The following is a 24,098-nucleotide window of genomic DNA, read 5'->3' as shown; positions in this document are numbered from 1 at the left end:
AAGGAATATTTGTAAACCTTAGCAGGAGGGGCCATAATTAGAGTTATTGTATAATTTTTCATTATGTGGTTAGGCATTGAAACAGACAAGGAAGAAACAACATAATCTGGATCTTTAGAAATAGAAATAGAACAGACAGCAATTCATGTTGAATGACTTGGCTGTACCTTTGCTAAATAAAGTCTGGGCATTTGATCATTGATCTTTGATGTCTCCTCCAGATCTCAGATTTTATAGCTTATTCTCAGAAACAGAAACAGGCTGATCAACTGTGGGTTATAATTTCTTATTTTATTATATGTATTGTAATTTTAACACATCATTTTTTTGCCAAGTTAATAGCAATGTTTTACTAGAAGATGTGAAGCTCTGTATTCAATGAGTTTAATGCCAATCTATTCACTTTAACTGGGGCAGTTTTGAAATAGAGTAGCTGTAAGGTGAATTTGTGACTTAGTTTTCATACACACAATGAATACTACTGTGTTTTCATTTCTAGAGGTAAGCATAATTGTACATGTCTAGCCAGCTATAATTAAGTCTGAAAAGCTGAAACATTGCAGACAGTATTCACAAGAAGAAATGTAATAGAGTAGGTTTCTATTATTAAATGTTATATGTATTATGATATGCCACAAAAGAGACATTTCATTTTTAAAAGATTATTGGTTATATTCAAAATGACCTTCTACACCATTAGGTAGAATTTGTTTCCTTACAGGACTGAAAGTGATACAGCCCTCATCATTTAACTGCTGATTTCTTGGTTCCCACATATTCCAAAACTAGGATTTGGCCTGCTGAGTTTGGCAAGTTTCATGTTGGTATCAAGCAAACTACCATTCAAAAAAGTTGTTGGATAGCACTACCATAACTCTAAGCTGTACTGAAATCCAAATGTGAATTTCCTGGAACACATATGGGAACATGTAATCAACAGATTTCTGAAATTGCATACCAGCACTTTGCTTTGCTTCTACAAGTGCTTGCCTATCTTGGAAGAAAGTCTATTAAAATGTTTCCTGATGGATTCAGAGAGAAAATAACTGCAAGTAAAATGGTCACTTCACTAGTCAGCTTCAAAATTATATATTCTTTCATATAAAACAGAATAAAACATATTTATTATGTATATATAAAGGCATACTTCCAAAATAGCAAATGATTAGAGTGATAAAATAATTATCATCATCCTCTATGCAAATTTTCATTAAATTCAGTCATTCCCCTTACCCATAAACCCCATAATCAAGACAAGGTTGAGACTTAAGACTAAAACTTGCTATTAATATTTTATGCTTTTTCCCAAAAAGAGGTTTGGCTAAAAGCTGTTTTACATTGCATTTTCTTAAACTATCTGACTAGAACATTGGTTTACATATATTTAAATTTCTTTCAACTTGCTCAATTTCCTACTCACCTTATACCTCTTATTTCTAAAAGAATCCTCTTGTTCCCTGCTGAACATATTCTCTACACTTCAGTTTTAAGATACCTGAAAAGCAACAACAAAGCTGAGAGAAAAGCTCCACTGCTTTCTGAGATACTATACCAATGGTCTGATAAAATCAAGTTAACTTGACAAAAAAACTTAGTTATTGTATAAGCAGCTAATGCTTATTCTCTTCTTCTTACACAGTCACTGGGTTTCTGATGCATACAGAGTATTCTCCAGTCAAGGTTTATTCAGCTTACCAGGTAGCCCTGGGCATTTTAAACTACCATGATAAATAGATTCTAGCACAAGGCCTAACATACAGTAAAATGAGGGAAGGACAGAATTAAACATAGAAATACCTTTTCTAGAATCTTAAAAACTACTAAATGTAGTAGCAATAATAGTTTTTAATAACTAAAATAATATGTGTTTCTAAATGAAATGTGTTATGCATAATCTTTAAAAATACAAATTTTTGAAGACAATGGACTCCTATATATGACTGGCATAGAGATAAGCCTCAAATCAAAGAATCAGAACTGACAGGCCTCCACTAAGCAGACTGGGCCAGTTCACAGAAATCCAGGACAACTAGCACAAAATCACTGTTTGCTCTTGCCACTCCTTCCCCCAAAGCTTTCTTAAAAATGGGTTTTAATCATAAGAAGGCCATATTAAAAAAAATACTTCCTGATCTAGGGCAGTAGAACAAACTGGTATTTTAGATATGAAGTTTGAATTAGATTTAGGGCAATGACTGTGTTTGGAGAGAGAGACTGTCATAGTGTGGAAGGTCTCAAGTCTAAGTGATGTGCACAGCTCAGATTCAGACAGATGTGTCCAGGTCTGGCAGATAACAGGCAACCTAAACAGATGTTTATCTGAGTGAGAGGCATTAGAATGGACACAGATCATTTTAATGGATGAGAATCAGATTCATAGACTTGGGCCAATAAAAACAACTGGGTTGATGAGCAGGAGTGGTACTAAGTGTGATAGTTAGTATAATAAGGAGCCTACTACTAATCAGATTAGTTTCCTGACTCAATCTGATATCTGAGTTTTAAGGAGATGGAGACTGCAAATTACAATGAAAAAAAAAAAAAAAAACCTTAAAAAGCTGATTTAAAAAAAACACTATAAGATACTGAGGTTCAAGCCAATTCTTTGGTATATACCCCTAGAGAGGGGATAGCAGTATGAAGACAACAGAGACATACTTGCTAATCGCCTTGCAGCATTGTAGGGTACAGGATATAAGCCATACCCCAGTTCCATAGGCAGTGGGTTGCAGCACATAGCCAATCACTTACACTCACAGTATTTTCTAAGAGCGAGGGTATTGGGAACATAGAGAGTAGTGAATAGACAGTATGGGTGACGAGTGCCATGGGTATTTATGGACATTGAGAATTTGAGAGCACATGAATGCCATGCAGCATAATTCCCAGATAAAAGAAAACCTTTGAATTGAAGTAAGTCTCAAAACAGGAGATGAAAATGAGAACCATTTTTTGAGATGGAATCTCACTCTGTTGCCTACGTTGGAGTGCAGTGGTACGATCTTGGCTCACCATAACCTCCACCTCCCAGGTTCAAGCAATTCTCCTGCCTCAGCCTCCTGAGTAGCTGGGACTACAGGTGCGTACCATCACGCCCAGCTAATTTTTGCATGTTTAGTAGAGACAGGGTTTCACTATGTTGGCCAGGCTGGTCTTGAACTCCTGACCTCATGATCTGTCCACCTCAGCCTCCCAAAGTGCTGGGATTACAGGCGTGAGCCAACACACCCGGCCAATATTGCTCATTTCTAATAACCCATCTCCATAACACTCTCCTCCAGGTTGCTGTGGCATGAAACAACATGGGTTGCATATTTATTATATATATAAGCTAGGACTAGAAATAGTTTAGATTCTAAGAACTCAGGAAAAATCAGATTGTTTGCATTTCCACCCACAGCAAGTAGTTTGTTAGAATTTCATAATAACGGATTGTTTGATAAAACTCACCAGCTTCATTGTGAAGCAGGGGGTAAAGAAAACTGCTTCTTTTACTTTACTTGAAAATGTAAACACTCTTAACAGAGGAAAAGCATTTGAAGTGGTTTCATCAATATAATCAGGTTTAGTGTATGTTTGGAGAAACAATCCCCAAATCTCATACATTGTGCTTAGACAGGAAAAATCCTTGAAGGATGAGAGAATCTCAGCCATTGCTCTACTTTACTTCACTTGTTCAATTGTATGTCCTTTTAAAATGCAATCCAACATTAGCAGATTAAAACAAACAAGCAAAAAATGCACTGGGGTCAGAGCATTCGGGAGGTAAAAAAGAAAGGTCCTCCTTCTAATCATCCAATGGACTAGAAGTTTATGTACTTTTAAATCAACAGGTGTTTATCTCATAAAATTAAAACAGTATACTTAACATCCTCCTTGGCTATCCTAAGGATATTTAGGATAAAATAGGAAGAAAATTCTCCTGTCCTTGAAGTAATGATTTCAGCTGGCTTGACTATGTCTGTATGCATGTGTGTAGGATAGTGCTGAGGAAAATGAAGTGAAAATATGGTCTTTCTTATTTTATAAAACATTCACTAATTGGATTCAATAATAATATTTTTAAAATTTTAATTTTATTATTATTTTATTTATTTATTTATTTATTTATTTTTGAGATGGAGTCTTGCTCTGTTGCCCAGGCTGGAGTGCAGTGGCGCCACCTTGGCTCACTGCAGCCTCTGCGTCCCAGGTTCAAGCAATTATCCTGCCTCAGCCTCCCCAGTAGCTGGGACTATAGGCAAGCGCCGCCATGCCTGGCTAATTTTTGTAATTTTTTTTTTTTTTTTTTTAGTAGTGATGGGGTTTCACCATGTTGGCCAGGATGGTCTTAAATCTCCTGACCTCGTGATATGCCCACCTTGGCCTCCCAAAGTGCTGGGATTACAGGCGTGAACCACCGCGCTCAGTCAGGATTCAATAATAATCTTTATAGATATCAACAACTGACCTTTCCTAGCACCCACTACTGTGAAAACAGTTCAAACTCTTCCCAAAGCAGTGAGCATCACAACCCCATCAGAACAGGACCCACGGGGGAGGAAATCTGTCAGACCTATGTGCAAAACAACACTCTGCCTGCTCCATTTGTTCAATGTATAGCAAAGATACAGACAATGAAAAGTGTAATTATTTAAATTATGCTGGCATATATATGTATTTTTTATTTTATTTGAATGGATCATATGTAAGCAGTCGTATATACTAAATTAAAGTTTAAATCTATTCAAGGCAAATCATTCTTTTCTATGTTGAGCACTGGCTCATTTCACTTAAGAGAGTTATAAAGCCAAATTGTGTTTTACCTATATTTCCCTTCATACTTGTTTGTAAATATAAATTTACTAGGTACTACATACCTGATATGTTCAAGACATGATGCGGATAAATCAAGGGTGGGGAGTGACACAGAAATTATAAGATACAGTCAGTACACAAAACAGCTCAGAATCTATTCCAGACACAGACATGGGTCACTAATCATAAAGTCAGGCATTCCATGATAAGTGAGCTAACACATGCCACAGAATACTGTGGGAGAACAGACATTTGAGCTGACCTTGGAGTCTGAGGACATGTTTTCTCTCAGGTGGGGAAGGATATCTGAGGAAGAAGTACAAACACAGACAAAGGCATAAAGGCATGAAAAAAACTGTATCAAAATTAAAATGTCTCTTGTTTGCCTTGTAAGAGAGGAAACAACTTTGGGGAAAGAGTAGACGGGCATTTGAGGACTTTTTGTTCTCAATGTACTCTAAGGAATTCTTAGATCCCTGTAGAAATTGTCTAAAACATAATACACCTATAAGGAAAAACTCTAAATAATTAATAAATATATTTTTAAAACTCAGCCTAACTGAATAGCAAAGAAATACAAATTGTATTATGCCATTCTTGCATTACTGTAAAGAAATATCTGAGCCTGGGTAATTTATAAAGAAAAGAGGCATGGTGCTGGCTGGCATCTGCTTAGCTTCTGGGGAAGCAGCAGGGAGCTTTTATTCATGGCAGGCGGTGAAGTGGCAGTAGGCACATTACATGTTGAAAGCAGGAACAAGAGAGAGTTGGGAGGAGGTGCCACACACTTGAACAATCAGATCTCTCAAGTTCTCACTATTGAAGGGCCAGCACCAAGGGATGCAGGATCCACCCCCATGACCCAAACATCTCCCACCAGGTCCCACCTCCAACACTGGGGATTACAATTCAACATGAGATTTGGGCAGGAACAAATATCGAAACTATATCACAAATTAAAAAAAGATATTTGTTTTTCACTTACCAAGTAAAGAAATAGGACAATAACACTCTGATTTAGCAAGGGTGTGGAAAGATAGTCATAGACATTTTTGTATATTTCTTGAGACGTATCCTAAGGAATAATCATTAGCCTACAAGAAGATAAAATAACAAAAGAGATTAATCAAGACATTATTTACAAGTAAAAAAAAACTTGGAAAAAATTAAATGTCTAATAATGAGAAATAGGTTAAATAAATTATTGTACAAACATAAAATGAAATATGTATTCAACATATTAAATAATTACGGAGATGGCTTATGTGTGCTCTTTGTATTAACTGAAAAAAGTGAAGTCTATTACAGTGTATACAGAAGCAGAACTAATAGAACACATACAAAAAGAGTAGTATTAGTTATCTCTAGGTGGCATATATAATTATAGTTATTTTCTTATGTTCATCTGCATTTTCTAAAATGAGCATGTAATGATTTTATGTCAAGAAAAATTATGTTTCCAACTTTACCAAAAAAATCAACAGTGTAAAAGTGTTCCCATTTCTCCACATCCTCTCCAGCACCTGTTGTTTCCTGACTTTTGAATGATTGCCATTCTAACTGGTGTGAGATGGTATCTCATTGTGGTTTTGATTTGCATTTCTCTGATGGTCAGTGATGATGAGCATTTTTTCATGTGTCTGTTGGCTGTATGAATGTCTTCTTTTGAGAAATGTCTGTTCATATCCTTTGCCCACTTTTTGATGGGGTTGTTTGTTTTTTTCTTGTAAATTTGTTTGAGTTCTTTGTAGGTTCTGGATATTAGCCCTTTGTCAGATGAGTAGATTGCAAAAATTTTCTCCATTCTGTAGGTTGCCTGTTCACTCTGATGGTAGTTTCTTTTGCTGTGCAGAAGCTTCAAGTTTAATTAGATTCCATTTGCAAATTTTGGCTTTTGTTGCTATTGCTTTTGGTGTTTTAGACATGAAGTCCTTGCCCATGCCTATGTCCTGAATGGTACTACCTAGGTTTTCTTCTAGGATTTTTATGGTATTAGGTCTAACATTTAAGTCTCTAATCCATCTCGAATTAATTTTCATATAAGGAGTAAGGAAAGGATCCAGTTTCAGCTTTCTACTTATGGCTAGCCAATTTTCCCAGCACCATTTATTCAATAGGGAATCCTTTCCCCATTTCTTGTTTCTCTCAGGTTTGTCAAAGATCAGATGGCTGTAGATGTGTGGTATTATTTCTGAGGACTCTGTTCTGTTCCATTGGTCTATATCTCTGCTTTGGTACCAGTACCATGCTCTTTTGGTTACTGTAGCCTTGTAGTATAGTTTGAAGTCAGGTAGCGTGATGCCTCCAGCTTTGTTCTTTTGACTTAGGATTGTCTTGACAATGCGGGCTCTTTTTTGGTTCCATATGAACTTTAAAGCGGTTTTTTCCAAATCTGTGAAGAAACTCATTGGTACCTTGATGGGGATGGCACTGAATCTATAAATAACCTTGGGCAGTATGGCCATTTTCACGATATTGATTCTTCCTATCCATGAGCATGGTATGTTCTTCCATTTGTTAGTGTCCTCTTTGATTTCACTGAGCAGTGGTTTGTAGTTCTCCTTGAAGAGGTCCTTTACATCCCTTGTAAGTTGGATTCCTAGGTATTTTATTCTCTTTGAAGCAATTGTGAATGGCAGTTCATTCATGATTTGGCTCTCTGTTTGTCTGTTACTGGTGTATAAGAATGCTTGTGATTTTTGCACATTAATTTTGTATCCTGAGACTTTGCTGAAGTTGCTTATCAGCTCAAGGAGATTTTGGGCTGAGACAATGGGGTTTTCTAAATATGCAATCATGTCATCTGCAAACAGGGACAATTTGACTTCTTCTTTTCCTAACTGGATACCCTTGATTTCTTTCTCTTGCCTGATTGCCCTAGCCAGAACTTCCAAGACTATGTTGAATAGGAGTGGTGAGAGAGGGCATCCCTGTCTTGTGCCAGTTTTCAAAGGGAATTTTTCCAGTTTTTGCCCATTCAGTATGATATTGGCTGTGGGTTTGTTTATAAATAGCTCTTATTATTTTGAGGTACGTTCCATCAATACCGAATTTATTGAGCGTTTTTAGCATGAAGGGCTGTTGAATTTTGTCAAAAGCCTTTTCTGCAGCTATTGAGATAATCATGTGGTTCTTGTCTTTGGTTCTGTTTATGTGCTGGATTACGTTTATTGATTTGCAAATGTTGAACCAGCCTTGCATCCCAGGGATGAAGCCCACTTGATCATGGTGGATAAGCTTTTTGATGTGCTGCTGAATCCGGTTTGCTAGTATTTTATAGAGGATTTTTGCATCGATGTTCATCAGGGATATTGGTCTAGAATTCTCTTTTTTTGTTGTGTCTCTGCCAGGCTTTGGTGTCAGGATGATGTTGGCCTCATAACATGAGTTAGGGAGGATTCCCTCTTTTTCTATTGATTTGAATAGTTTCAGAAGGAATGGTACCAGCTCCTCCTTGTACCTCTGGTAGAATTCAGCTGTGAATCCATCTGGTCCTGGACTCTTTTTGGTGGGTAGGCTATTAATTGTTGCCTCAATTTCAGAGCCTGCTATTGGTCTATTCAGGGATTCAACTGGTTTAGTCTTGGAAGAGTGTAAGTGTCCAGGAAATTATCCATTTCTTCTAGATTTTCTAGTTTATTTGTGTAGAGGTGTTTATAGTATTCTCTGATGGTAGTTTGTATTTCTGTGGGGTCGGTGGTGATATCCCCTTTATCATTTTTTATTGCGTCTATTTGATTCTTCTCTTTTCTTATTAGTCTTGCTAGCAGTCTGTCAATTTTGTTGATCTTTTCAAAAAACCAACTCCTGGATTCATTGATTTTTTGGAGGGTTTTTTGTGTCTCTATCTCCTTCAGTTCTGCTCTGATCTTAGTTATTTCTTGCATTCTGCTAGCTTTTGAATGTGTTTGCTCTTGCTTCTCCATTTCTTTTAATTGTGATATTAGAGTGTCAATTTTAGATCTTTCCTGCTTTCTCTTGTGGGCATTTAGTGCTATAAATTTCCCTCTACACACTGCTTTAAATGTGTCCCAGAGATTCTGGTATGTTGTATCTTTGTTCTCATTGATTTCAAAGAACATCTTTATTTCTGCCTTCATTTCGTTATGTACTCAGTAGTCATTCAGGAGCAGGTTGTTCAGTTTCCATGTAGTTGAGTGGTTTTGATTGAGTTTCTCAGTCCTGAGTTCTAGTTTGATTGCACTGTGGTCTGAGAGACAGTTTGTTATAATTTCAGTTCTTTTACATTTGCTGAGGAGTGCTTTACTTCCAATTATGTGGTCAATTTTGGAGTAAGTGCGATGTGGTGCTGAGAAGAATGTATATTCTGTTGATTTGGGGTGGAGAATTCTATAGATGTCTATTAGGTCCGCTTGGTACAAAGCTGAGTTCAATTCCTGGATATCCTTGTTAACTTTCTGTATCGTTGATCTGTCTAATGTTGACTGTGGAGTGTTGAAGTCTCCCATTATTATTGTATGGGAGTCTAAGTCTCTTTGTAAGTCTCTAAGGACTTGCTTTATGAATTTGGGTGCTCCTGTATTCGGTGCATATATATTTAGGATAGTTAGCTCTTCCTGTTGAATTGATCCCTTTACCATTATGTAATGGCCTTCTTTGTCTCTTTTGATCTTTGATGGTTTAAAGTCTATTTTATCAGAGACTAGGTTTGCAACCCCTGCTTTTTTTTGTTCTCCATTTGCTTGGTAGATCTTCCTCCATCCCTTTATTTTGAGCCTATGTATGTCTCTGCATGTGAGATGGGTCTCCTGAATACAGCAGACTGATGGGTCTTGACTTTTTATCCAGATTGCCAGTCTGTGTCTTTTAATTGGAGCATTTAGTACATTTACATTTAAGGTTAATATTGTTATGTGTGAACTTGATCCTGCCATTATGATATTATCTGGTTATTTTGCTCGTTAGTTGATGCAGTTTCTTCCTAGCCTCGATGGTCTTTACATTTTGGCATGTTTTTGCAATGGCTGGTACTGGTTGTTCCTTTCCATGTTTAGGGCTTCCTTCAGGGTGTCTTGTAAGGCAGGCCTGGTGGTGACAAAATCTCTAAGCATTTGCTTATCTGTAAAGGATTTTATTTCTCCTTCACTTATGAAACTTAGTTTGGCTGGATATGAAATTCTGGGTTGAAAATTCTTTTCTTTAAGAATGTTGAATATTGGCCCCCACTCTCTTCTGGCTTGTAGGGTTTCTGCCGAGAGATCTGCTGTTAGTCTGATGGGCTTCCCTTTGTGGGTAACCCGACCTTTCTCTCTGGCTGCCCTTAAGATTTTTTCTTCATTTCAACTTTGGTGAATCTGGCAATTATGTGTCTTGGAGTTGCTCTTCTTGAGGAGTATCTTTGTGGTGTTCTCTGTATTTCCTGAATTTGAATGTTGGCCTGCCCTACTAGGTTGGGGAAGTTCTCCTGGATGATATCCTGAAGAGTGTTTTCCAACTTGGTTCCATTTTCCCCCTTACTTTCAGGCACCCCAATCAGACGTAGATTTGGTCTTTTTATATAATCCCATACTTCTTGCAGGCTTTGTTCATTTCTTTTTCTTCTTTTTTCTTTTGGTTTCTCTTCTCGCTTCGTTTCATTCCTTTGATCCTCAATCGCTGATACTCTTTCTTCCAGTTGATCGAGTCGGTTACTGAAGCTTGTGCATTTGTCACGTATTTCTCGTGTCATGGTTTTCATCTCTCTCATTTCATTTATGACCTTCTCTGCATTAATTATTCTAGCTATCAATTCTTCCACTCTTTTTTCAAGATTTTTAGTTTCTTTGCGCTGAGTACGTAATTCCTCCTTTAGCTCTGAGAAGTTTGATGGACTGAAGCCTTCTTCTCTCATCTCGTCAAAGTCATTCTCTGACCAGCTTTGATCCGTTGCTGGCGATGAGCTGCACTCCTTTGCAGGGGGAGATGCACTCTTATTTTTTGAATTTCCAGCTTTTCTGCCCTGCTTCTTCCCCATCTTTGTGGTTTTATCTGTCTCTGGTCTTTGATGATGGTGACGTACTGATGGGGTTTTGGTATAGGTGTTCTTCCTGTTTGATAGTTTTCCTTCTAATAGTCAGGACCCTCAGCTGTAGGTCTGTTGGAGATTGCTTGAGGTCCACTCCAGACCCTGTTTGCCTGGGTATCAGCAGCAGAGGTTGCAGAAGATAGAATATTGCTGAACAGCGAGTGTACCTGTCTGATTCTTCCTTTGGAAGCTTCCTCTCAGGGGTGTACTCCACCCTGTGAGGTGTGGGGTGTCAGACTGCCCCTAGTGGGGGATGTCTCCCAGTTAGGCTACTCAGGGGTCAGGGACCCATTTGAGCAGGCAGTCTGTCCGTTCTCAGATCTCAACCTCCGTGTTGGGAGATCCACTGCTCTCCTCAAAGCTGTCAGACAGAGTCGTTTGCATCTGGGCAGGTTTCTGCTGCTTTTTTTTGTTGTTGTTGTTTAGCTGTGCCCTGTCCCCAGAGGTGGAGTTTACAGAGGCAGGCAGGTTTCCTTGAGCTGCTGTGAGCTCCACCCAGTTCGAGCTTCCCAGCGGCTTTGTTCACCTACTTAAGCCTCAGCAATGGCGGGCGCCCCTCCCCCAGCCTCGCTGCTGCCTTGCGGTTATATTGCAGACTGCTGTGCTAGCAATGAGGGAGGCTCTATGGCCGTCGGACCCTCCCGGCCAGGGGTGGGTATAATCTCCTGGTGTGCCCGTTTGCTTAAAGCACAGTATTGGGGTGGGAGTTACCCGATTTTCCAGGTGTTGTGTGTCTCAGTTCCCCTGGCTTGGGAAAGGGATTCCCTTCCCCCTTGCACTTCCCAGGTGTGGCGATGCCTCGCCCTGCTTCAGCTCTCGCTGGTAGGGCTGCAGCAGCTGACCAGCTCCGATTGTCTGGCACTCCCCAGTGAGATGACCCCCAGTACCTCAGTTGAAAATGCAGAAATCACCGGTCTTCTGTGTCGCTCGCGCTGGGAGTTGGAGACTGGAGCTGTTCCTCTTCGGCCATCTTGCTCCGCCCCTCCTGATATGTTTTTATAAATTTTAAGAATAGGCAAAATTAACCTATGATAATAAAAATCAGAAAAGAGTAAAGGGATATTGAAAGGGCACCAAGAAACTTTGGAGGTGACTGAAATATTCTAACTTATGATCAGGTTGATGATTACATAGGTCAAAATTCATTGAACTGTTCACTGAAATTTAAGAACTTTACATAAATTAAATCTCTATTATATACTCAGCACTAAAAAATCAAAAGAGAAACTCATAAAAGCACCATTGTAATAGTTTATTAAGATATAAATGACAAATAAAAATTGTATATATTTAAGGTAATAAAAAAGAAAAACAGATGTAAAATGGCCATAATAATAAGCACGAAGATCAACTTCTTAAAATAGATTTTCTATTTAAAGCCAAAGTTAAAACTTGTAATTATTCTGTCAATACCTGGTGAAATACTACATACCATCCACTCTGCCCTTGTGCCAGCACAGTCTCCTTCAACTGCTGTTTCTCATTTGTCATTTGATATAGCTGGCCCTCCATATCCCCTGGTCCCCATCCATGAATTCAACCAAAATAATATATCCTGTTGATGAGAATATAAATTGTTCAGCCACTATGGAAAGAAGTTTGAAGACTCCTCAAAGAACTTAAAACAGAACAACCATTTGACCCAGCAATCCCATTACTAGGTATATACACAAAGGAAAAATAAATCGTTCTTTCAAAAAGACATATGCACCCGTATCTTCAACACAGCATTATTCACAATAGCAAAGACATGGAATCAACCCAGATGCCCATCAGCAGTTAACTGGATAAAGAAAATATAGTACAAATATACAACGGAATACTACACAGTCATAAAAATAAATGAAATTATGTTCTTTGGAACAACATGGATGCAGCTGGAGGCCACTATCCTAAGAAAATTAACACAGGAATGGAAAATCAAATACTGCATGTTGTCACTTATAAGTGAGAGCTAACCACTGACTACACATGGACATAGAGACGGGGACAATAGACATTTGAGGATACTAGATGTTAGAGAAAAAGGAGGGCAAAGGTTGATAAACTATATATTGGGTACTACGCTTAATATCTCGGTTATGAGATTATTCCTACCCCAAACCTCAGTGTGACACAATATACCCATGTAACAAATCTGCACATGTATCCCCTGAACCTAAAATGAAAGTTGAAATAAAAAATACACTTATAAAATAATTTAAACAATAAAAGTAATAGAACTGAAAACCAAGACAGCATAACTATTCATGTAGAATTAACATTGTATTAGATAGTATAAGTAATTTTACAGGAGATGATTTAAGGCATATCAGAGGATGTATATAGGTTACATGAAAATACTGTCATCTTACATAAGGAACTTGTGTATCCTTATATTTTGGTGCATGTTGGGAGTTCGGTCCTGGAACTAATTCCTAACGGATACCAAGGGAGAACTGTATTTAATTCAGGGCATATTTTGTTTATTAATAGTGTTTCACACATATTTATTTGCCACCTGCAAAGCACTAGGCATGATGCTGAGGATCAAGATGCTTCAGTGAACAAAACAGACACAGGTCTTTCCTATGAAGCCTAAACTGAAATGGGATAGACAATTAAAATTTAATTATACAAGTAAGTGTTTAACTGCAATTGTGTATGCACAATAAAGGTTATATACAAGTGAGGAAACCATAATTTGAAATCCAAACCTCAACATTTTTAAGATCAAAAAGAGGTGCTATTGGTAGTTATGTCTGCACAATAGGAGTAAATCAGGACTGTCTGAGAAAAACTGGAATGCACAGACACACACACAAGGTGTAGGAGACCAAGCAGGCTTGTAAGGAATCAAACCTAGTTTGATGAGTCAACAAAAAAGGTCTTTAAAAAGTAATATATGAAATCAGCTCTGCAGAAGGTATACATCTTTTATCTACAGAGATAAAAGAGGGTTAAGAGCAGCACAGGTAAATGGAATAGGATGTGAAAAGTCTCTGAGTCAAGAGAAAGCATGGCAAGGTTGAGGAATTGAAACAAGAACAATGTAGCTAAAGTTTAGAGTTAGAATGAAAGTAATGAGATAAGTAAGTTTGATAATGTAAGAGGGAACAGGTCACGAACAATGGGGAACCTTAAAGGGTTTTAAACATCAGAATGATATAAGCATGTGTGTATTTGTATAAGAACAATCTAGGGGCAAAGTAAAGTGGCTGAATAGAGGCCTCCATTGATTGTCCATTATCTCTCACAGGAATGCTAAATTTGATAACCATCTACACACACACACACACACACAAAATCACCTTCATAAGAATCAAAAATGCGATGAGCAATCATAATACCTGGTTTTGTAATAATTTTATATTACTGAAAGAAGCACTGAAGAGGGTAGGAAAGACAGTTTTGAATCACCGAAGCCACTCTCCCTGATTCCCTGGCACCAGCCACATGGTGTGGAAAGAGAATCTGAGTGCTTAGAGGAGGAAGAACACAGAGTCCTGTGAGCCAGTGCACTGAATTCAGTGCTTCCCTGTCACAGCAGAAAGCAAAATCAGGCTAAACTCAGTCAATGCCTACCCATGGAGGGAGCATTTAGACTAGCCCTAGGGAGAGAATTGTCCATCCTTGGGGTTAAAACTTGAGTTTCAGCAAGCCTTGCCACCATGGGCTAAAGTACTCTGGATTCCTAAATAAACTTGAAAGGCAGTCTAGGCCACAAGAACTGTATTGCCTGGGCAAGTCCTAGTGCTATGCTGGGCTTGGAGTCAAGTGGACTTGGAGACACCAAGTGACACACCAGATAAGGTAACTAAGAAAGTACTTGCACCACCCATACCCCAACCCCAGGTAGTGCATCTTGCAGAAACAAAAGTGACTCCCTCTTTCTGCTTGAGGAGAGAACAGGAAAGAGTAAAAAGAACTTTGTCTTACATCTTAGACACTAGCTCAGCCACAATATAATAGGGGACAAGACAGACTCATGAGGACCCCATTATAGGCCCTAGATCCAAACCAACATTTCTAGACATACCCTGGGCCAGAAGGAAACCTGCTGCCTTGAAGGGAAGAACCCAGTCCTGGAAGGCCTCATCATCTGCTAACTGAAGAGCCCTTGGGCTTTGAATAACCAGCAGTAACACACAGGAAGCATGTCTTTGGTCTTGGGTGGAACTCTCAGATATGTTGGCTTCAGATGAGATCCAGCACATTCCCAGCTATGCTGGATATGGTGAGAGACTCCTTCTGCTTGAGAAAAGCAGAGAGAAAAGTAAAGGTAACTTAGTCTTGCACCTTAGCTACCATCTTGGTCACAGTGTGGTAGAGCACCAAGCAAGCTCTTAGAGTCCTTGATTCCAGGCCTTGGCCCTTGGATGACATTTCTGAACCTTCTCTGGGACAGAGGGAAGCTCCCTACCTTGTTTCAGGACTAGCAGCATTCAACACAAGCTGATTGAAGAGTACTTAACCCTTGAGTAAACATTGGCAGTAGACAGGCAGTGCTCCCTGTGGGCCTGAGGAGGTGGTGGTGGTGGAGAGTGGCTCATCTCCAAGCAGGGTGGTGCGGGGGGTAGGAAGAGTGGGAAGGATTTTGTCTTGTGGCTTGAGTATCAGCTTAGTCACCGTAGCTTAGAGCACCATATAGATTTCTAAGGCTTCTGCCTCTAGTCCTTGGCTCCTGACAGCATCTCTGGACACATTCAGGGTCTAGGGGAGCTCACTGCCCTGAAAGGAAGGACACAAATCTAACTGGCTTCACCATCTCATGATTGTAGAGCCCTAGATTCTTGAGTGAGTAAAAGCAGTAGCCAGTTAGTGGTTACACTGGGCCTTGGGTGAGACTCAGTTCTGTGCTGGTTTCAGGTCTGACCTATCACAGTCCCAGTCGTGGTTGCCACAGGGAGCTTATGTTACCTCACCCCCAGCTCCACGTGGCCCAGCACAGAGGGAGGGACTCCATTTGTTTGGGAGAAAGTAAGGGAAGAGAACAAGAGTCTTTGCCGGGTAAGCTAGAGAATTCTTCCAGATCTTATCCAAAGTCACCAAGGTGGTACCTCTATGAGTCTGCAAGAACAACAGTGTTACTGGGCTAGCAGTACCTCCTGATGCAGATACAGCATAGATCACAACACCCAAGTCCCTCTGAATACCTGGAAAGTCTTCCCAAGAAAGACAAGTAGAGACAAGATCAAACTGTGAAGACTACAATAAACACCTAACTCTTCACATGTACAGATATTTAAAAAAATCTGCAAGCCTCAAGACCATCCAGGAAAACATTACCTCATCAAACTAAATAAGGCACCAAAGACCAATCTTGGAGAGACAAAGATATGTGATCTTTCAGACAGAGAATTCAAAATACTTGTGTTGAGGAAACTCAAAGAAATTTAAGATAACAAAGAGAAGGAATTCTGAGTTCTATGAGATAAATTTAACAAAAAGTTTGAAATACTAAAGAGACTCAAGCAGAAATTCTGGAACTGAAAAATGCAACTGGCATACTGAACAATGTATCAGTCTCTCAATAGCAGAATTGAAAAAGCAGGAGAAAAAATTTAGTGAGCTTAAAGACAGGTTATTCAAAAATACATGGTTAGAAGAGACAAGAGACAAAAGAACAAAAAACAATGAAGCATGCATAGTTCTAGAAAATAGCCTCAAAATGGCAAATCTAAGAGTTATTTCCCTTAAACAGTAAAAGGGGTAGTAGAAAATTTATTCAAAGGGATAATAAAAGAGAACTTCCCAAATCTAGAGAAAGATATCAGCATCCCAGTACAGAAAGGTTATAGAATACCAAAATGATTTAACCCAAAGAAGATTACCTCAAGCATTTAATAATCAAACTTGCAAAGGTCAAGGATAAAAGCAGCAAGAGAAAGAAGCAAATAACATACAATGGAGCTCCAATACGTCTGGCAGCAAACATTTCAGCGCAAACCCTACAGGCTAGGAGAGAGTAGCACAACATATTTAAAGTATTGAATAAAAAAAAAAAAAAAAAAAAAAAAAAACGTTTAGTATAGAATAGTGTATCTGGTTTAAAAGAAAAAATAAAAATCCTTCAAAGATGAAGGAGAAATAAAGACTTTCCCAGACAAACAAAATCTGAGGGATTTCATCAACACCAGACTTGTCTGACAAGAAATGCTAAAGGAAGTTCTCCAATCTGAAGGGGTGTTAATAAGCAATAAGAAATTATGTGAAGGTACAAAACTCACTGATAATAGGAAGTACACAGAAAAACACGGAATATTATTATAACACTGTAATTGTGTTGTGTAAACTACTCATATTTTAAGTAGAAAAATGAAAAGACTAAATGATCAAAAATAACTACAATGTTTCAAGACATAATAGTACAATAAGATATAGGTACAACGAAGAGTTAAAAAGCAGGCAAAGTTATAGAGTATTTTGGTTTCTTTTTGCCAGCTAATTGTTTGTTTGTTTATGCAACCAGTGTAAACTCATCATCAGTTTGAAATAATAGATTATAAGATTTTATTTGCAAATCTTATGGTAATCTCAAACCTAAAAACATACAACGGATAAACAAAAAATAAAAAGCAAGAAATTAAAACATACCACCAGAGAAAATCACCTTCACTAAAAGGAAGATAGAAAAAAATAGAAGGAAAAGAAGACCACAAAACATCCAGAGAGCAAATAACAAAATGCTTGCAGTAAATCCTTACTTATCAATAATTGCCTTCAATGTAAATGGACCAAACTCTTCAATCAAAAGACATAGAGTGGCTGAATGGATTAAAAATACCTAATGATCTGTTGCCTACAAGAAACATACTTCACCTATAAATACACATATAGGTTGAAAATGAAGAGATGCAAAAAGATATTCCAGGCCAATGGAAACCAAAAAAGAGCAGGAGTAGTTGTATGTATAGCAGACAAAATGGATTTCAAGATGAAAAGTATACAAAGAGACAAAGAATGTCATTATATAATGATAAAGGAGTCAATTTAGCAATAGGATATAGCAAATATAAATATATGATGCACATATACTTATATATATGCATATATAATTTATATATAAATATATATCCATATGTAATATATATGTGTGTATCTCCATATATAATTTATACATGTAAATCACTCTCAAGGACAGACCATATATTAGGTCACAAAACAAGTCATGAAAAATTCCAAAAACTGAAATAATATCAAGCATCTTCTCTGTCCACAATGGAACAAAACTACAAATTAATAACAAGAGAAATTTTGAAAACAACACAAACAAATGGTAATTAAACAATATGCTCCTGAAAACGAGTCAGTCATGAAGAAATTAAGAAAGAAATAGAAAAATTTCTTGAAATAAAACACAATGGAAATACAACATACCAAAACTTATGGGATACAGCTAAACATTACTGAGGAAGGGGTTTATAGCTATAAGGCTCACATCAAAAAAGAAGAAAAACTAAATAAATAACCTAACAGTGCATCTTAAAGAACTAGAAAAGCAAAAGCAAACCAAATTCAAAATTAGTAGAAGAAAATAAATAACCAATATAGAGCAAAATTAAATAAAATTGAAACAAAAAATGCAAATGATCAATGAAATGAAAAGTTGATTTTTTGAAAACAAACGAAATTGACAAATCTATAGCAAGACTAAAAAAATGAGAAGGTCCAAATAAATAAAATCAGAGATGAAAAAGGAGATATTACTTCTGATAGTGCAGAAATTCAAAGGATCATTAGTAGCTACTATAAACAACAGTATACCAATACACTGTAAAATCTAAAAGGAATGGACACATTCCTAGACACATACAACCTACGAAGATTGAACCATGAAGAAATCCAAAGCCTGAGCAGGCTAACAGCAAATAACAAGATTGAATCTGTAACAAAAGGTCTCCCAGCAAATAGAAGCCCAGGACCCAATGGCTTAACTCCTGAATTTTTCCAAACAGTTAAGGAAGTACTAATACCAAACCTACTCAAACTATTCTGAAAAATAGAGAAAGAGAAAAATACTTTCAAACTCATTCTATCAGACCAGTGTTACCCAGATATCACAGCCAGACCAAGACACATGAGAAAAAGAATACTAGAGGCTAATATCCCTGATGAATATGAATGCAAAAATCCTCAGCAAAGTACTAGCAAACAGAATTCAACAACACACTAAAAAGATCCACGACCAAGTGGGATTTATCCCAGAGATGCAAGGATAGTTCAACAGATGCAAATCAATGTGATACATCTTTCTAACAAAATGAAGGACTAAAACCATATGATCATTTCAATTGATGCTGAAAAAGCATTTGATAAAATTCAACATCTCTTCACGAATGAAATCCTCAAAAAATTGGGTACAGAAGTAACCTACCTCAACATAATAAATGCTATATATGCCAGACCCACAGCTAGTATCATACTGAATGGGAGAAAACTGAAAGTCTTTCATCATAGATCTGGAAAACAATAAGGATGCCCAGTTTCACCACCATTATTCAACATAGTACCAGAAATCCTAGCTAGAGCAATTAGACAAGAGAAAGAAATAAAAGGCATCCAAATTGAAGAGGAAGGAGTCAAATTATCCTTCTTTGCAGATGATAGGATCCTATATTTGGAAAAGCCTCACTCCACCAAATGATTATTAGAACTTATAAACATATTCAGTAAATACGCAGGATACCAAATCAACATTCAAAAATCAGTGGTATTTTTATATGCCAACTGCAAACAATTTGAAAAAGAAATCAAGAAAGTAATCTTTTTTATAACAGCCACAAATAAAATTAAATACCAAGGAATTAATTTAACCAAAGAAGTGAAAGCTTTCTACAATAAAATCTACAAAACATTGATGAAAGAAATTGAAAAGGAAACAAAAAATGGAAAGATATTTCATGTCCAGGGGATTGGAAGAATCAATATCGTTAAAATTTCCATATTTCCCAAAGCAATCTACAGATTCAATGCAATCCTTAACAAAATATCAATGACATTCTTCACAGAATTAGAAAAAACTGTCCTAAAATGTATATGGAATCAGAAAAGACCTAGAATAATCAAAGCTATCCTAGGCAAAAAGAACACAACTGGAGGAATCACATTACCTGATTTCAAATAACGCTACAGAGCTATAGTACCCAAAACAGCATGGCACTGGCATAAATTTGGGCCAGTGGAACAAAACAGAGAACCCAGAAATAAATCCATACATCTACAGTGAACTCATTTTTAACAAAGGTGTCAAAAATATACACCAGGGAAAGGACAGTTTCTTCAATAAGTGGTGGTGGGAAAACTAGATATCCCTATGCAGAAGAATGAAACTAGCCTCCTATCTCTCACCATATAACAAAAATCAAATTAAAATATATTAAAGATTTACATCTAAGACTTCAAACTATGAAAGTACTAAAAGAAAACATGGGAAAACTCTCCAGGTAATTGGAATGGGCAAAGGCTTTTGAGTAATATGCCACAAGCACAGTCAACCAAAGCAGAAATGGACAAATGTGATCACAACAAGTTAAAAAGCTTCTGCACAGCAAAGGAAACAATCAATGAAGTCAAAAAGACAACCCACAGAATGGGAGAAAATCTTTGTCAACCATCTATCTAAAAAGGCATTAATAAGCAGAATGTATAAGGAGCTCAAACAATTCAGTAGGAAAAAAATCTAATAATCTGATTAGAAAATGAGAGAAAGATCTGAAAAGATATTTTCAAAAGACATACAAATGGCAAACAGGTATATGAAAAGGTGCTCAACATCACTGATCATCAGAGAAATACATTTGAAAACTACAAAGGGATATAACCTCATGTCAATTAAAATGGCTTATATCCAAAAGACAGGCAATAACAAATGCTAGCAAGGATATGGAGAAAAAGGAACGCTTGTACACTGTTGGTGGGAATGTATGTTAGTACAACCTCTGTGGAGGACAGTTTGGAGAACAGTTTGCCACAAAGTAGCAATACAGCTATAATATTATCCAGCAATTCTCCTGCTAGGTATATACCCCAAAGAAAGGAAATCAGTATATTGAAGAGATATCTTTATTCCCATGTTAAATGCAGTTCTATTTACAACAGCCAAGATTTGGAAGCAACCTAAGTATCCATCAAAAGATGAATGGATAAAGAAAATGTGGTACATATACACAATGGAGTATTTTTCAGCCATAAAAAATAATATTATGTAATTTGTGACAACATAAATTGCACTGGAGGTTATTACGTTAAGTGAAATAAGCCAGACAAAGAAAGACAAACATCACATCACATGTTCTCACTTATTTGTGGGAGCTAAAAATTTAAACAAGTGAACTCATGGAGATGTTTGGAAGTATGGTTAACAGAGGTCGGGAAGGGTAGTGCAAGGGGTAGGACTTGTAGGGGAAGTGGGGCTGATTAACGGGCACACAAAGAAAGTTAGAAAGAATGAATAAAACCTAGTATTTCATAGCACAATTGGGTAACTATAGTCAATAATAACGTAATTGTATATTTTTAAATAACTAAAAGAGTGTAATTAGTTTGTAACACAACAGATAAATGCTTGAGGGGATGGATATCCCATTTATGTTCGTGTGATTATTGTGCATTGGATGCCTGTATCAAAATATCTTTTGTGCGCCATAAATATACACACCTACTATGTATCCAAAAAATTCAAAATAACAAAATTTTAGAAAAGAACACTCTAGTTGCAATGTGAATAACTGATCATAAGAAGGCAAAAACAGATATGGGGAGATCAGTTAGCAAGCTATTGCTAGGAAAGATGATTTGCCAGGAATTATGTAAAATCCAGTTAAGATCTCTAAATTTTATTCCCACTATATATATATCATCTAATTCAGTGTACATAAATATTTATAGATTTGGAAGGTGAAACTCAGCTCAAATAATATGCCCAAGGTTTCATAGTAACTGGAAAGGGACTTTCAAATAAAAGTTTGACTCCAAATGCCCAAATTCATTTCACTCTGGTACAACAATGGCCTGCAAGTAAAATGCTGCTGCCACAAATGCAAGTTATGATATATGTGTGCATTATAATGATACATACTAGTCTTTGTAGCCACATTTTCTCATAGGTGATTCATTTTTTAGAATTCATAGGAAAGGACAGCATATTTTGCAATTTTGCAAAAGCCAGAAAGAATGCTGAGTTTCAATCTTGATTCATCACTCTTCTTCACAGTCTATAGTCAACCAGTCATCAAATTCTAAATGTATTTCAAATCTGTGTGTATGTGGCTTGATTGCCCTGACAATGTAAATTATTTTTCACAGGCTGGATGAGATGGAGTTGTAGAAAGGGAAAAGAAAAGGATTCTTTTCTCTAGGGACATAACTAGAGAAGGCAGTTTTGAACAAAAGAATCCCAAGAAATGTTTGGGAGAAATCAGTGCCTGGTTTCCTAAAGGAAGCCTAAGGAGGTAGAAACCTTTGGAAATGTTCCCTATTAACAAAAAACAAAGTATTCTTACAGTAAAATTTAAAAATGTGACTAACTCATCTACAACTGTAGATAGCAATTGTCTCCTATGTGGTCCCACATCTGTGTTATGGCAGCAGCAGAGATAGTTAGAAATTATCCTGTGTTGGAAATGAGTTGGAAGCTTTCTTGGTGTCCATCAATTAGAGAGTGATAGGTAAAATGTAGCAAATGCATGCAAGAGTATTATGTTACAGTTAGAAAAAAACAGATTGTGTCAAAGAACAACATAGATGGATCTTTAAAAATTAGGTCTTATGCAGCCATAAAAAAGGATGAGTTTGTGTCCTTTGTAGGGACATGGATGCAGCTGGAAACCATCATTCTTAGCAAACTATCACAAGAACAGAAAACCAAACACCGCATGTTCTCATAGGTGGGAACTGAACAATGACATCACTTGGACTCCGGAAGGGGAACATCACACACCGGGGCCTATCATGGGGAGGGGGGAGGGGGGAGGGATGGCATTGGGAGTTATACCTGATATAAATGACGAATTGATGGGTGCTGACGAGTTGATGGGTGCAGCACACCAACATGGCACAAGTATACATATGTAACAAACCTGCACGTTATGCACATGTACCCTAGAACTTAAAGTATAATAAAATAAAATAAAATAAAAGTAACCAATCTTAAAAAAAAAAAAAAAGGCAAAGGGCTAGAATGTTAAGTTTTTTTAATTGTCTGAGTTCAAGCTGTTACATCCTTAATAATGATTTATTTGATCTGTTATTGTCTCAATGTAATTGTATATACATTTAGGTCTAGCTTTACATTTTGAACCTCATTGATAGGGGAAAACATCCAGAAACAGAACCACATAATCAATAGAGGGCTCACTGTTTGTTTTATTTGTCAATAACTTTAGTAGATGCAGTGTGTCTGTCTCAAGTGGCAGCAAAACATCCCTTTAGATAGACTGTATTATACCTGTCTGTGAAAAAGAAAATAATAATGTCTCTTCTCCTTGTTAGTTACAGCCTCTGAAACCCCTGAACTCTCTATATCTTCCACCCTGCCCCTGCCAATTTTTCCAAAAGTTAATTCTGGCACACTGTTCAGTCTCTCATTTAAGTCAAACAATTGCAATTTTTTTAATGTTTATTGTATGGTTTTCCTTCATATTTGGCAAAAACTCATCCAGCTTTTTTTTTTTTTCTTTTTTCTTTTTGTTGAGACAGAGTCTCACTCTGTCACCCAGGCTGGAGTGCAGTGATACAATCTTGGTTCACTGCAACCTTTGCCTCCTGGGTTCAAGCAATTCTCCTGCCTCAGCCTCCCGAGTAGCTAGGATTACAGGCACATGTACCACACCCAGCTAATGTCTTTGTATTTTTAGTTGAACAGGGTTTCACCATGTTGGCCAGGCTGGTCTTGAGCTCCTGGCCTCAAGTGATCCTCCCTCCTCGTCCTCGCAAAGTGCTGGGATTACAGAGGTGAGCCACCATGCCCGGCCGCTCTTTTGGTATTATGTGGAGACAACAAACAAGTAGTGATAACTTTAGGAATCTGACTTTTCTGGACTCATCTGGATTCTTTTTTATTGAACACATTCTAGAGATTTTCTTCCATGTGTCCTATGCTGCTCTTTTTAAAGCCATCTGTCCTGGGATATTACTTTTTTAGTTTAGCATAACTATTGATTTTCAGAGAAACTTAGCGATTTCAGTTTATAAACTTGTCTAAGTCACTGTTTTACCAACTAATTTCTATCAACTGATTTCAGAATATTTCTGCAACATAAGGAAAACCCTTTAATGTGAAACATGTTTTGGATCT

At 37.3% G+C, this 24,098-nt stretch overlaps 1 protein-coding gene across 1 annotated transcript in view; it reads right to left on the bottom strand.

Moving 5' to 3' along the window:
- Window positions 1-24,098, bottom strand: part of CENPW (centromere protein W) — a 128,659-nt gene that overhangs the window by 51,260 nt on the left and 53,301 nt on the right. The window contains exon 3 of the transcript XR_004442781.1: window positions 1,421-1,495. The gene's annotated coding sequence lies outside the window, so the exon portion shown is untranslated. The remainder of the gene's footprint in view (window positions 1-1,420; window positions 1,496-24,098) is intronic.

This window comes from Trachypithecus francoisi, unplaced genomic scaffold, assembly GCF_009764315.1.
Source record: "Trachypithecus francoisi isolate TF-2019V2 unplaced genomic scaffold, Tfra_2.0 Lachesis_group15, whole genome shotgun sequence".
Classification (NCBI taxonomy): domain Eukaryota; kingdom Metazoa; phylum Chordata; class Mammalia; order Primates; family Cercopithecidae; genus Trachypithecus; species Trachypithecus francoisi.
This window is presented reverse-complemented; position numbering and strand designations above follow the sequence as displayed.